The sequence below is a fragment of the Mirounga angustirostris genome, unplaced genomic scaffold, assembly GCF_029215605.1.
Source record: "Mirounga angustirostris isolate CCGP_5_RB_7025 unplaced genomic scaffold, mMirAng1.0.hap1 SCAF_1, whole genome shotgun sequence".
Classification (NCBI taxonomy): Eukaryota; Metazoa; Chordata; class Mammalia; order Carnivora; family Phocidae; genus Mirounga; species Mirounga angustirostris.
The window spans coordinates 13,588,264-13,601,156 of record NW_026991709.1 but is presented as its reverse complement, the minus strand read 5'-3'; the positions used below and the strand labels follow the sequence as shown (position 1 = coordinate 13,601,156).

General features: G+C 43.3%; 1 protein-coding gene and 1 pseudogene across 8 annotated transcripts in view; both read right to left on the bottom strand.

Moving 5' to 3' along the window:
* The window catches only part of SCAF4 (SR-related CTD associated factor 4), a 152,421-nt gene that overhangs the window by 68,519 nt on the left and 71,009 nt on the right, over nucleotides 1-12,893 (bottom strand). The window contains exon 23 of one of the 8 annotated variants that reach the window (XR_010407761.1): nucleotides 1,041-1,215. The exons of the other annotated variants lie outside the window; for them this stretch is intronic. The gene's annotated coding sequence lies outside the window, so the exon portion shown is untranslated. The remainder of the gene's footprint in view (nucleotides 1-1,040; nucleotides 1,216-12,893) is intronic. 8 annotated transcript variants of the gene reach the window in all.
* LOC123834972 (U6 spliceosomal RNA) lies at nucleotides 3,374-3,474 on the bottom strand (annotated as a pseudogene).

Below are 12,893 nucleotides of genomic sequence, written 5' to 3'. Positions count from 1 at the left end.
ACAATGCACGACAATATGCATGGAGTATTGCCAACCAGGAAAATTTACTCAAGCCATGGTGTGCTGTTTTTACCAGGGCTTGATCTCCAGGATGTGGTCGGCTGCCCACATGGCTGACCTCAGTCTCCAGTCTATCCCAGAGCTGAGCTGATCCTGCAGGACCAAAGCCCTCACCACAAATCGCATTGTTAGACTACCTGGCATGGCACGAAGCATCCAAGTAAACAAAATCACTCTTATCAGGCAGGACATTCTCAGGGTTTAGAGATTACCTCCTGGGGGTTGAGGGCAAAGACCAGAACTCTCTTTGGGCAAGGTTAAATCTTTATTATGCAATGCCCTTTCTTTGTGCTCCCTTATGACAAGTCGGGTTACCTGCTCACTGTCAGAGAAATGCTCAGCCTCCGCACCCGCACAACTGTGATGGAGAAATCCCACCTGGCTGAACAGCAGGACTGGAGAATGGAAACTGAGCAGAACAGAAGGGAGGAGTGGCACAGGAGAGCCCAGAAGTGAATTTAATGACGGCCCTCTGCAAGAAAAAGTACAGTCGATTCTGGTGGTTGGGAATTGCGTCCCATACTTTTCTCTGCTCATCAAGGGGGGAAGAGAAGTGCTAGTTTGAGCCCACTTGTCTCTGGGGTCAGGCCCAGCTGGCCTCAGTATAATTTTCTGATTGAGCACATCCAGGACCTCTAGGTGGCACACATTTTCAGTTTAGGCAGCAAAAAAGAAAGAAGAAAAAAAAAAAAGGAATCCAAAAGATTAACAAACCTCATTCTTCTATCAAATTACATTTCCCAGTAAGGTACTGTTAATGAAAACTGGCTTGCAATTTGTGCAAAAGGTGTTAAGTTCACCTCTTTATTCGCTTTTTAAATCTTAGCCGTGGGAATGTTGTTGACACTTGGAAAAGTATTCTATCCCCAAATAGGACAAAGTTCAATAGAGATGAGGCCAAGCCTTACAACAGAGGTGAGGATGGGGAGGAGGGGCTGGCAGGGAGCTGGGAGTGCAGAGAAAAGTCTTGTTCACCTTACCTCAGAGCTTTCTCTAAGAGCACTGGAGTGTCCTGAAGGAGCACAGGAGACCTTCTCTCCAGTTTCCCAAGCCCATCCCAGCTGTTTTCAGGATTTCCATTCTCTTCCAGCCTTCCTTGGATAGGAAGCCACAGCCATAGGCAACTGGTTTGTTTCTTCATAACACAGACAAAAGCTTGGAAAGACCCAAACCCAACACCTGAGTTACCAAAGCCTTGGTGGGTGCTTATTTGGGGCACAAGACTAAAATGATGAGAAGCCTTGTCATTAATGATTTTGCTCTCCCCTGCCCCCTTCTTCTTCCCTGTCTCATTCCTGCAAAGGAACCAGAAGGTTCCTCCCAGGGATACTTTACTTATTGATTAACAAATATTTACTGAACATCTATTAATGCCAAGCATTGGTAGGAATGATGATGGGCAGACACAAATGACAAAAATAAACCAGAAAAATACCAGCAGGTGGCCATTGTTTATAGGGGTAAAACAGTATTGGGGTGGTTTTCCTGTGGTCAGAAATGGTCTCTTTAAGAAGGTGACATTAAGGGGCGCCTGCCTGGCTCAGGTGGAAGAGCATGTAACCCTTGATCTTGGGGTTGTGAGTTCAGGCCCCACACTGGGTGTAGAGATTACTTAAACAAATTAAAAAAAAAAAAAGTGACATTGAAATAAAGACTTGAAAGACAAGAATGAGTTAGCAATGTTAAGAACTTCTGTGGGAAAAGAAAAGGGAAACAACCTTGACTTGATGAAGGAGCCCTGACTTGCCCCAGAAAATATGGAATCAACTAAGGTGAACTGAACTGGCAGAGCGAAGTGGTAATGAGCAGGAACTCCGGCATCAGAGGGACAAATCTTTGAGTCCTGGGTGTGTGACCTTAGGCAAAAATTTAATGAGCTGTAGCCTCCGTTTCCTCATCTCTAAAAGGGGTATAATGAACCCTCCCACTGAGGGAGGCCAGGAGGGCTCAGTGCAATGGCCTGGCACCCAGGACCCCACAGGGTGATGCACGCCCACACATCAAGGATCCTTGGGGTGGCCCAGGAGGACAGCTCAGTGGGATAAGCAGGGTTCCCTTTGGTGGCCCAAGCGTAGGGTTAGTAAAGGAGTAAGGAATGCCTTTACTGTCTGGTGGGCTCTTTTCCAGCAAACTACTAGCAAAGCACAAAGAGCACTATCTCAAGCTGCTGGTTATGTAACTGGTTACATAACTGCTTAAGGGGACACATAACTCTATGGAAGGCTGCAATTTAACAGAATCATTTGTAATTGTTTTAAAATAAACCATTTCCCCATACCAACATGGAAACAGCCAGCATAACAGGCAATGCAGGTGGCTTGCGACTATCTATAACGTTCTGATTTCTAGGGGTTGTCAATATAAACAGAAAGAAAAAGACGAGAGTGAGCCTTTTTTTTTTTTTTAGTAAATAGGTAGATATATTTTATTTGTCAAGAGTAAATGTCAATTTTATTTAGGGTTTTGGGACACAATAGATCAGAATTCCAGTGCTGGTTGGGTAGCCTTGGGCAAGCTGCTTACCCCTTGCTACTCAGAGTGTGGTCCCCATGCCAGCAGTATAGGGATGCCTGGGAGCTAGATGGGAATGTACAACTTCAGGCTCCACCCCAGATTTGCTGAATCAGAGCCTGTATTTACCAGATCTCCAGGTGATTTTATGCACGTGAGAGCTGGGGAAGCATTCATTTTATTGCATATCTGAAACTAATATAACACTGGATTTTAACTAACTGGAATTATGATTATTATTATTGTTATATTTTTTAAAGTAAGCTCTATGCCCAACGTGGGGCTTGAACTCACAACCCCAGGATCAAGAATTGTAGGCTTTCCCTAATGATCCAACTCCTTACCTAGGTGGAATTAAATGAAAACTTAAAAAGCCAAAAAAAAAAAAAAAAAAAAGACTGGGGAAGCATTGATTTAACATCTCCGAACGTCACTCTCCTAAGAGAGGGGCTTAAGTGGCTTTTAAACAAATTAAATATAAATATAACCAGCTTTTTTTTATTTGCTAAGTCATTCTCACCAATTTATTCTTCCAAAGAAGCTTTCAAATCCTTTGTCAGCACGCCACCAAAAAAAACCAAAACCCACTGGAATTCTCAGTAGAACTGCATTAAAAATATAAAATAATTTGAGAATTGATATCTTTATAATATTTGTTCTTCCTATCCAAGAACATGGGCTGTCTCTACATTTATTCAGTCTTTTCATTTTTTATTCAAGTTTAATTAATATGCAGTGCTACATTAATTTCAGGTGTACAATATAATGATTCAACAATTCTATAATTAGTGCTCATCAAAATCAAAATATGTAACACCACATATCTGCGTGTCATCCTTGTGTAGGGGTCATACTAATCTTCTCTGTATAGTTCCAACTTTAGTATATGTGCTGCCAAAGCAAGCAATAAATATAACCAGCTTTTTAACAATTAAAAATTAAGCAGGGGGCTCTTGGCTGTTTCAGTTTTGGAGCATGTGACTCTTGATGTCAGGGTTGTAAGTTTGAGCCCCATGTTGGGTGTAGAGATTACTTAATAAAATCTTTTTTTTTTTTTAAAGATTTATTTGAGAGAGAGAGAGAGAAAGAGCGCATGAGTGAGGGGGAGGGGCAGAGGGAGAGGGAGAAGCAGGCTCTTCGCTGAGCAGGGACCCCAACGTGGGGCTTGATCCAAGCACCCCAAGATCATGACCTGAGCCGAAGGCAGATGCTTATCAGACTGAGCCACCCAGGTGCCCCAAACTTAGTAAAATCTTTAAAAAAAATTAAGCAGAACAGAAAGTGAAATGAAAAACAAAGTCCTCCTCCATCCCCCAACTCCTTCTCATCCCACAATACCCTATAACTCTTGCCCCACTAGCCACTCTCTGAACTTCCTCCAGCTTGGCCTAGTATTGGGTCTTTCTCCTTTGCAGGCAGGCAACCCCCACACTCTAGGCATTATTTGTCTTGAGTTTGGGGGGTAGCAGCGGAAAATCACCCTTCTTTCCTACAAGCCAACATGCTCTTCAAAGAAATGCTCACTCTGATCCAGGCTGACAGATTCCTCCCTTTCTCCTACTGAGCCCACAGGAGGGCATGGTTTCAGGTCAAAAACTGGTCTAGCCACCTCCTAGCAAGTTATGAGGGGAGATCCCTACACCTCTCTTAAGAATGTTAGGGTCTTGGGGTGCCAGGGTGGCTCAGTTGGTTAAGCAGCTGCCTTCGGCTCAAGTCATGATCTCGGGGTCCTGGAATGGAGCCCTGCGTCAGGTTCCCTGAGAAGCAAGAGAACCCTCTGCCCTTCTCCCCTACTCGTGCTCTTGCTCTCTCAAAGAAATAAATAAAATCTTAAAAAAAAAAAAAAAAAAAAGAATGTTAGGGTCTTGTCACATGTCACTGCTATTCTTGGTTTGGGGCTTCAGCTGATATTCCCAGACAGGGGTCTGTTACAGTCTTCCAAATCTGGCAGTCCGTGGATTGATCCCAGAGACCTGATCTGTCTCAATGATCATTTCATAGTCAGCTCCTTCAGTATGAATGTGACAAGACTGAAATAGGACTTCCCTTCATGTGGGCCATCCCAGCTGCTCTAAAGGGAATCAACCAGCATCTTGGGCTTCCATGACTACTCAGATTCCATCTTTCTCTAGTTTTAAGAGTCTGGGCATCTTGGTCCAACCTAAAATTTGAGGTTCTCACCCATCATCTCAATTAATGAACAATAAATATTATATACTCTGCTAATTTCTATGTAAAATGATTCTAGTAGCAATCCCAATGTGTGTGTGTTGGGGGTGAGTGCTACCCATGCTGTTCAACAGGTTTCTGGACACCAGCTGGGTGTCCTACAGTTTGACTCAGTTCTGACACTATGTACCCAGAGAGAGCAACAGATGCCACAGGTGAAGGCCTCAGTCCTCTACGACTGTCTCCCCACCCCCCAACCTCAGAAGCCTGTCACATGCCCAGTTTATTACCTGGTCTTCTGACTGACCAGATATAGATTGGAAGTTCCAATGACCCCCTCCTTGGGCTTAATTTGTTAGAGCAGCTCACAGAACTTAAGAGGAACATGTTACTTACTGGATTTCTGGTTCATTTTATAAGAGGATATAACTCAGGAACAGCCAGGTGGCAGAGAGGCACAGGGCAAAGCTTGGGGAAAGGGTGTGGAGCTTCCACGCCCTCTCCAGAGGCACCACTCTCTCCAAATCTCCACGTGTTCACCAACCCACAAGCTCTCTAAACCAGTCCTTTTGGGTTTTTATGGATACATCATCGGATAGGCTTGACTGGTTAAACCACTGGCCACTGGTGATTGATCCAATCTCCAGGTCTTGCCCCTAATGTAGGTCAGGGATTTCCAGTTCTAACCCCCTAATCACATGGCTGGTTCTCAGGCAACCAGTTCCCATCCTCAGGTGCTTCCAAAAGTCACCTCATTAATGTTCTTACCACTGAGGGAATTCCAAGGGCTTAAGGAGCTCTGGGCCAGACATGGAAGAAGAGCAAATATATATTTAATCACAGTATCACACTTGATACATACATCCTTTCCTTAGCAAAATGCAGAATTGAGGAATATAAGCAGCTTGAATTTTCTTTTGATACCAAACTAATTTATTCATCAAATATTTATTAAGGGCTTACTCTGTGGCAATGCCATGCTGGCACTAGAGAGAGAGATTTAATGATGAACAAGACAGGCAAAGGCAAAGTCAAAGAAAGACACCCCTATGAGAGGCTTTCAGTTATTTTTAATTCTGGAGGAAAAAACTCTCTGAGAACTGAAAAGTTTACCTCTGTCTAGTTGAAAGTAAATGGAGGCATATTAAACATTTTAAGACTTTCAGCAAAAATCGACTGGAATCAGACAGCATCCAATCTAACAGATAGGAGCCCTGAGGAGCTGTACACAATGAAAGACTTCTAGTCAGAAGGGAGCAGGAAGAAGGAAGTTTTAGACTAGACAAAAAAGCGGGTTGGTTACTGCAAGGTTACTTTCTTTTAGGGGATGGCAGGGGGTCTATCAGGCGGAATACCTAACTAGTGCTGATTCCTGACTGACTGGTTTAAGACTCCCTTTCTGAGAGAGCCAAAACTGTAATTCAGGTAAGTCTCGGTTTGGTGATGTGGGGTTTAACATAAGCACCCCAATTTTGGACTGGTTGCCTTGTTTTTAAGTCCCAACCAAAGGTGAATTTTATCTCTTACAAGAATTTGCTTAGTAGTATTTTTAAAAGTCAAGCATTTTTAAAAACTATAATAATTTTGGGAAAATTAACACAGTACATGAACATAGCAAAATCAAATGGCCCTAAAGGGGACACGGATAAAAGTCAGCCCGTCCCTCCTCTCCCAACCCCAGCTCCAGCTCCCACCCCCAGGGTTGGTAGGTGACGTTTGGGCTTAATGCCCAGGTGGGGCCTCCTAGCCAGCTCTCCTTCTTCCACAGACTGATCTGAGATCTTTGGACCAGAGGGTCTTGGCTTGTTGGACAAAGGGGCCAAGGGTGAGGACAAGTCCTCAATCCCCATGAGGCCTTGAGTTCTCACATCCAACCAGCTGTTTGGAGTAGAGAGAAGTCACTCATTCTCAAATGCTTGATTGCCAGACACTGATCCAGACATTTGGAATATACCAGCCAGTAGAACAGACAAAAGTCTCTGCACTAATGAGAGCTTACTTTCTAACATGGGAGGACAGAGTGAAAAATAAACATAAAAAGTAAATTACGGGAATTAGCCATCTCTCCTTGTTGGAGGTGGAGAGCGGGGGAGGGCTGGGAGGATGAGGGCCTGGTGTGAGAACCAGGGCAAAAAGATCCCCCTTCTCACTCCTCTAACCGAAAACTAAAGAGCTTTAAGTACCCTCCTTCCTTAGTCTTCTGCAGTGCAAGGGATCTGTGGCCACCGCCGACGCCTCTAACATAAACAAGCGATCCCGAACAATGTTCTACTGTGCGTTCCTTCAACAACAACAAAAATGAAACAAAACCTCACAACACAGGGGTCCAGTGAGTCACCCATTTTTTGTCTCCAAGCAGTGCTCTGCACTGTCACTTCCGGACAAGGAGCTATCTCTGGTTTCCAGGAAGACTTCTTGTAGCCAGTGGGTTGGAGCAGAGGGAGAGGGACAAGCAGACTCCCCGATGAGCGCAGAGCCAGAGGTGGGGACTCAACGTGGGGACTCAACCCCAGGACCCTGAGATCATGACCTGAGCCAAAGTCCGACAGAGCATGAGCAGGGGGAGAAGCAGAGGGAGGGGGAGAAGCAGACTCCCTGCTGAGCAGGGAGCCCGATGCGGGGCTCAATCCCAGGACCCTGGGATCATGACCTGAGCCAAAGGCAGACGCTTATGTGTGTGTTTTGTTTGAATCAAGACTCATGGGAATCTTTAGTTAATCATGCTTAATATGTAAATTAGAGTAATCAAGCAAGGACAATGATAAGATGTTATTTTAGACTTTAAAACAAATTCCATGGTATTGTTGAAGGGTGCTGGCCTAGAATTCAGAAAATCTGGGTTCAAGTCTGGGTTTTACCCTTTCAAGGCTATGACTACCTCCCTGAGTCTTAATCCCCAATTTATAAAATGGAAATTATGGGGTGCCTGGGTGGCTCAGTCGGTTAAGCGACTGCCTTCTCACTCTCCCACTTCCCCTGCTTGTGTTCCCTCTCTCACTGTCTCTCTCTCTCTGTCAAATAAAATCTTTAAAAAAAAAAAAAAAAGATAAGAAATATTACTAGAGACAAAGACAGATGTTTCATAGTGATAAAAGAGTCAATAGATAGGAATCTACAAAACCCAATTTCCAAAAAAGGTCACATGGGGTTAGACTTCAAGTAACGAATTTTGGAGGGGTCACAATTCAAACCACAACAAATCCAAATGTCCAGCAATTTGTGAGTGGAAAAACAATTTGTGGTATATCCATATAATAAAATACTATTTAGACATAAAAAGGAATGATCTACTGATGCATGCTACAACATAGATTAAGCTCTAAAACATACTAAATGAAAGAAGCCAGATGCAAAGACTACATATTTTATGGTTCCATTTATAAGAAACATACAGAAAAGGCAAATTTATAGAGAAAAATGCAGATCAGTGGTTGCCAAGGGCTTGGGATAGGAGAAGGGATTAAGCAAAAACCAGCAGGAGGAAACTTAATCAGGTTGATGGAAATGTTCTAAAACTGCATTTTGATAATGATGGCCAACTACGTAAATTTACTAAAAAAAAAAAAAAATCACCAAAGTGTACACTTACAATGGGTGAATTTTTTATAGTATTTAATTATATATTAATAAAGCTATTTCTTTTTTAAAAGTTTCTGGGGGTGGGGACCAGCAATCTGGGTTTTAATAAGCCTTCCAGCTAATTCTTATACTAAGGTATGCAAATCACTGCTCTAAAGAGACTGTTTAAACCAAATGAACTTGACATAACATCATTGGCCCATCCAAGTCTTACCTGATTCTTACCCATCCAAAGTGGCAGAGGTTCATGAAGACAATTACATCCCCTAGAGGGAATAAATAACTACATTTTCTTTACAAATCTGAATAGCATGTGTGTTAAATTTGACATAGAGTCCAGACTTAGAAGTGACCCTGAGATTCAGACTCATATCCAAGTTGACAATTCAAGCTTGGCACTTCTAGGTCCCTCAGGCACCCCAGACGCACCCTTTCCTGAATGAGGCTCTTTATCCCTCTACTTGCCTTCCTTGGTAAATGGCACCACCATCCACCCGGTGGCCCAAGCCTGAAACAGGTGAACTACATTTGCCTTCCCCCTCCCTCATCCTGCACTTTAGATAGTCACTGAGGCTTGCATTCCATTTCCATTGGAATCTCTCCCCCTTTCTTCCCAGTAATGGCCTTATGCCAGGACCTTATCATGACTCCCAAATGGACTCACTGCCTTCAGTCTCACCCCATCCCCTGTCAGTCCACAGTCAAGATATTCTAGGGATCATTTTTTTTTAAGATTTTATTTATTTATTTATTTTGGAGAGAGAGAAAGGGCATGCTAGTTGGGGGGGGGGGGGGGGCGGAGCAGTGGGAGAGGGATAAGCAGACTCTGTGCAGAACCCACACAGTGCTTGATCCCACAGTCCTGAGATCATGACCTGAGCCGAAATCAAGAGTCCAACACTCAACCGACTGAGCCGCCCAGGCAGCCGCGCCCCGCCCCCCCCCACCCCCCCCCTCCCCGCCCAGGGATCATTCTTACACATGGACATACTGATACTGCTTCCTGCTAAAACTTCTTTGGTGGCTTCTCATCTTTATCAGTTAGAAACTGCTTTTGACTACATGTAACAGAAACCTGGTTATGCTTGTTTAACCAAATAAAGGTGCATTTTTCGGGCGCCTGGGTGGCTCAGTTGGTTAAAAGACTGCCTTCGGCTCAGGTCATGATCCTGGAGTCCCGGGATCGAGTCCCGCATCGGGCTCCCTGCTCGGCAGGGAGTCTGCTTCTCCCTCTGACCCTCCTCCCTCTCATGCTCTCTGTCTCTCATTCTCTCTGCCTCAAATAAATAAATAAAATCTTTAAAAAAAAAAAAAAAAAAAAAAATAAAGGTGCATTTTTCTCACATGAAGTGCCAAGGTAAGTGGCATATTCCCAATGCAAACCATTGTTAGTTTCTTCTTCTTCTTTTTTTTTTTAAGATTATTTATTTATTTATTTGTGAGAGAGTGCACATGCACGAGCGGAGGGGGTGGGGCAGAGGGAGAAGCAGACTCTCTGCTGAGCAGGGAGCCCGACTTGAAGGCAGTCAGGGAACTGAGCCACCCAGGCACCCCAAATCATTGTTAGTTTCTTATGTCTTACAGGAACATAATGTGCATTTATAGCTTATATATATATATACAATTTGAAGATTTGAATGTAATCAGGCCCAAGCCCAGTGTTTTCAAAAAAGCTCCTAGGTAGTTCTAATGTGTAGCCCAGGTACCTGTGATTTATAGCTGAAGTCTAGAGAGGATTATCCAGGAAGATACAGTGGGCCAGACTGAGCCAGAGCCCAGGCTGGAACTGCTAAAAATATAGCCTATGACATAGGTTATCGACAAGATTATTAAATATACAGCTAACTCGCAATTACAGTTTGCAAACTTCTAATCGCAGACTGTTCACTCCTGCTTACTAGCGATCTACATTAATTTTTACACTTTTCACTTTCCAACTTTTGAGAATGCCTCAGATACTTCATGATTCTGTGATATAATCTTCCTACAGGGTTTATTGGTAATAGGTTTCAGTTTTGGGGATTAGTGACATCTGCATTTTAGTAGCTGCAGGCAGAACTAGCTAATGCCACTTCTTGTTTCTCCTTTGCTTCCTAATTGTTAGTGCATTTGTTTCTTAGCGTTTAAAAACCTCTCTTTGTACTTTGCTTCTTTTGAGTTTTCCCTAACTCTGGCATTTTCCTACAAGTCACATAAAAATATGTCTTTTGGGGGGCGCTAGGTGGCTCAGTCAGGTGAGCACCTAACTCTTGATTTCTGCTCAGGTCATGGTCTCAGGATCCTGAGATTGAGCCGCACGTCACGTCGGCTCCATGCTCAGCGGGAAGTCTGCTTGAGATGCTCTCTCTCCCTCTCCCTCTGCCCCTCCCTCCCTTTCTTTCTCTAAAATAAATAAATAAATCAATCTTAAAAAAATGTGTCTTTCATAAGCAAAGGCCATGGTAATAATCCCTTTGTGATGTGTGATGTGAAGGAGATTAATAGAAAACTACACATTTACTGAGAATGATGAAGGTATAAAGGGAAAATTGCCTTGAGTCACAGAAATAAAAATGATTTAGGGAAAGAGAAAGAAGAGATAAAGGAGAAAAATAGAAAAATGAACCCTAGGAAAAGAAGAGGAGAAAGGGGAAAAGAAAAGAAATGTAAGACTGAACTTCTGGTCTACATCCTTCTCACTCACATCCTAACTACAGAGGTCCCCAAACATTGACTTTATATTCTCAGGAATGCCAGAAAGACACGCCATAAGCTGCTCAGTCATCCACTCAGGCTGCAGTGATATCTGAGACATCTATCCCTCCTCATCATTCCCTATAAAATCAAAGTCTCTCTGGATTACTCGTGCCCCATTCTGACTGTCAGATTCTGGCCACATTCTGGGCCTCAAGACAACCCAACCTACTTTTGGGTTTTTTTGACTTCTTGGAGATAATGACTCTCAATAGGATTGGCCTGGTACAAAAGTGAACTTTTCAAAATTACCTGAGTACTCTGGTCACACTGCAGTTTGAAACACATGAACTCTGGGGCACAAAATTTTGGGGCAGGAGCACTCCAAAGCCACCATGGAATCTCAAGGTCAAAATGAATAGGCCTGCCCTAATATTTACTAGACTGGGGCAAGAGCAAAAATGGAGGCCCTCACACCATACACTAGATATTTAAATGATATAAATCAAGATAACAGCCAGATAAAATATATCCTATCTTCTGGTTTAGCAAATATATCTTAATAAAGACCTGGAAGGCAGGTTCAAATATGGCATTCTTGGACTTCTTGAGTTCTATGGAGGAAGGTGGTGATAGAATGAGAGCCAGCCCCCTGTCCCCGGTCTTTCCTTCTTTCCCCACTGCAGGCTCCACATTGCACCAAGGGGGCCTATGGTCAAACTTAGGTGTATACCCATGGTGGCACAGTCCATCTTTAGCCTGTGTAGGCCCTGGAAACAGACCGAGGATGCCAAGAAATTCCAATGTCTTAAGTATTCAGTGAATGTTCTAGAACAGCAGTTCTCAACTGGGGGCAATTTTGCCCCTCAGGGAACATTTGGCAATTTCTGGAGACATTTTGTTTGTCACAGCTTGAGGATGGGGGTGTTAGGAGCATCTAGTGGATAGCGGCCAGGGATGCTACTAAAGATCCTACAAGGTACAGGATGGCCACCACAAGTAGTTATCTGACCCAAAATGTTAACAGTGCCAAGACTGAGATATCCTGCTGTAGGTTGGACACAAATACCGTTCAAGATCACAAGATACCTTGGACATATTGTGGGTTTGGTTCCAGACCACCACAATAAAGTAAATATTGCAATAAAGTAAGTTGGATGAAATTTTTGGTTTCCCAGTGCATGTAAAAGTTATGTTTACACACACAATAGTAAATGTGCAATAGCATTATGTCTAAAAAAGTGTATATACCTTAATTTAAAAATATCTTATTGCTAAAAAATGCTAACCATCACCTGAGCTTTCAGCCAGTTTATAATCACTGATCACAGATCATCATAACAAATATAATGGATAATAAAAAAGTTTGAAATATTGTGAGAATTACCAAAAACGTGACACAGAGACATGAAGTGAGCAAAGGCTGCTGGAAAAATGGTGCCAGTGGGTGCCTGGCTGGCTCAGTCAGTGGAGTGTGTGACTCTTGATACCAGGGTTGTGAGTCTGAGCCCCACATTGGGTATACAGATGATTTAAAAATAAAATCTTTGGGGAAAAAAAAGAAAGAAAAGAAAAATGGTGCCCACAGACTTGCTCAATCAGGGTTGCCACAAACCTTCAGTTCATAAAAAATACATCTGCAAAGAGCAATAAAGTGAGGCACAATAAAATGCGGTATGCCTGTATTTAAATTCCATAATCCTGTTCTAGAAGGAGGGGTAAGATTCTGGGTGGGAATACCCTCTTGGCTCCACAGACTCTCCCTCACAGGATATCTGGCTTGGGGAGGGACAGAACAGAGCCTTCTAAAGTACGGGCCCAGGGCCAGGGACTCCATTGTGCAGGTGGGAGGGCAGTACTGGGAATGAATTTAGAGTACCCTCTGGGGTCCTCTAAACCTG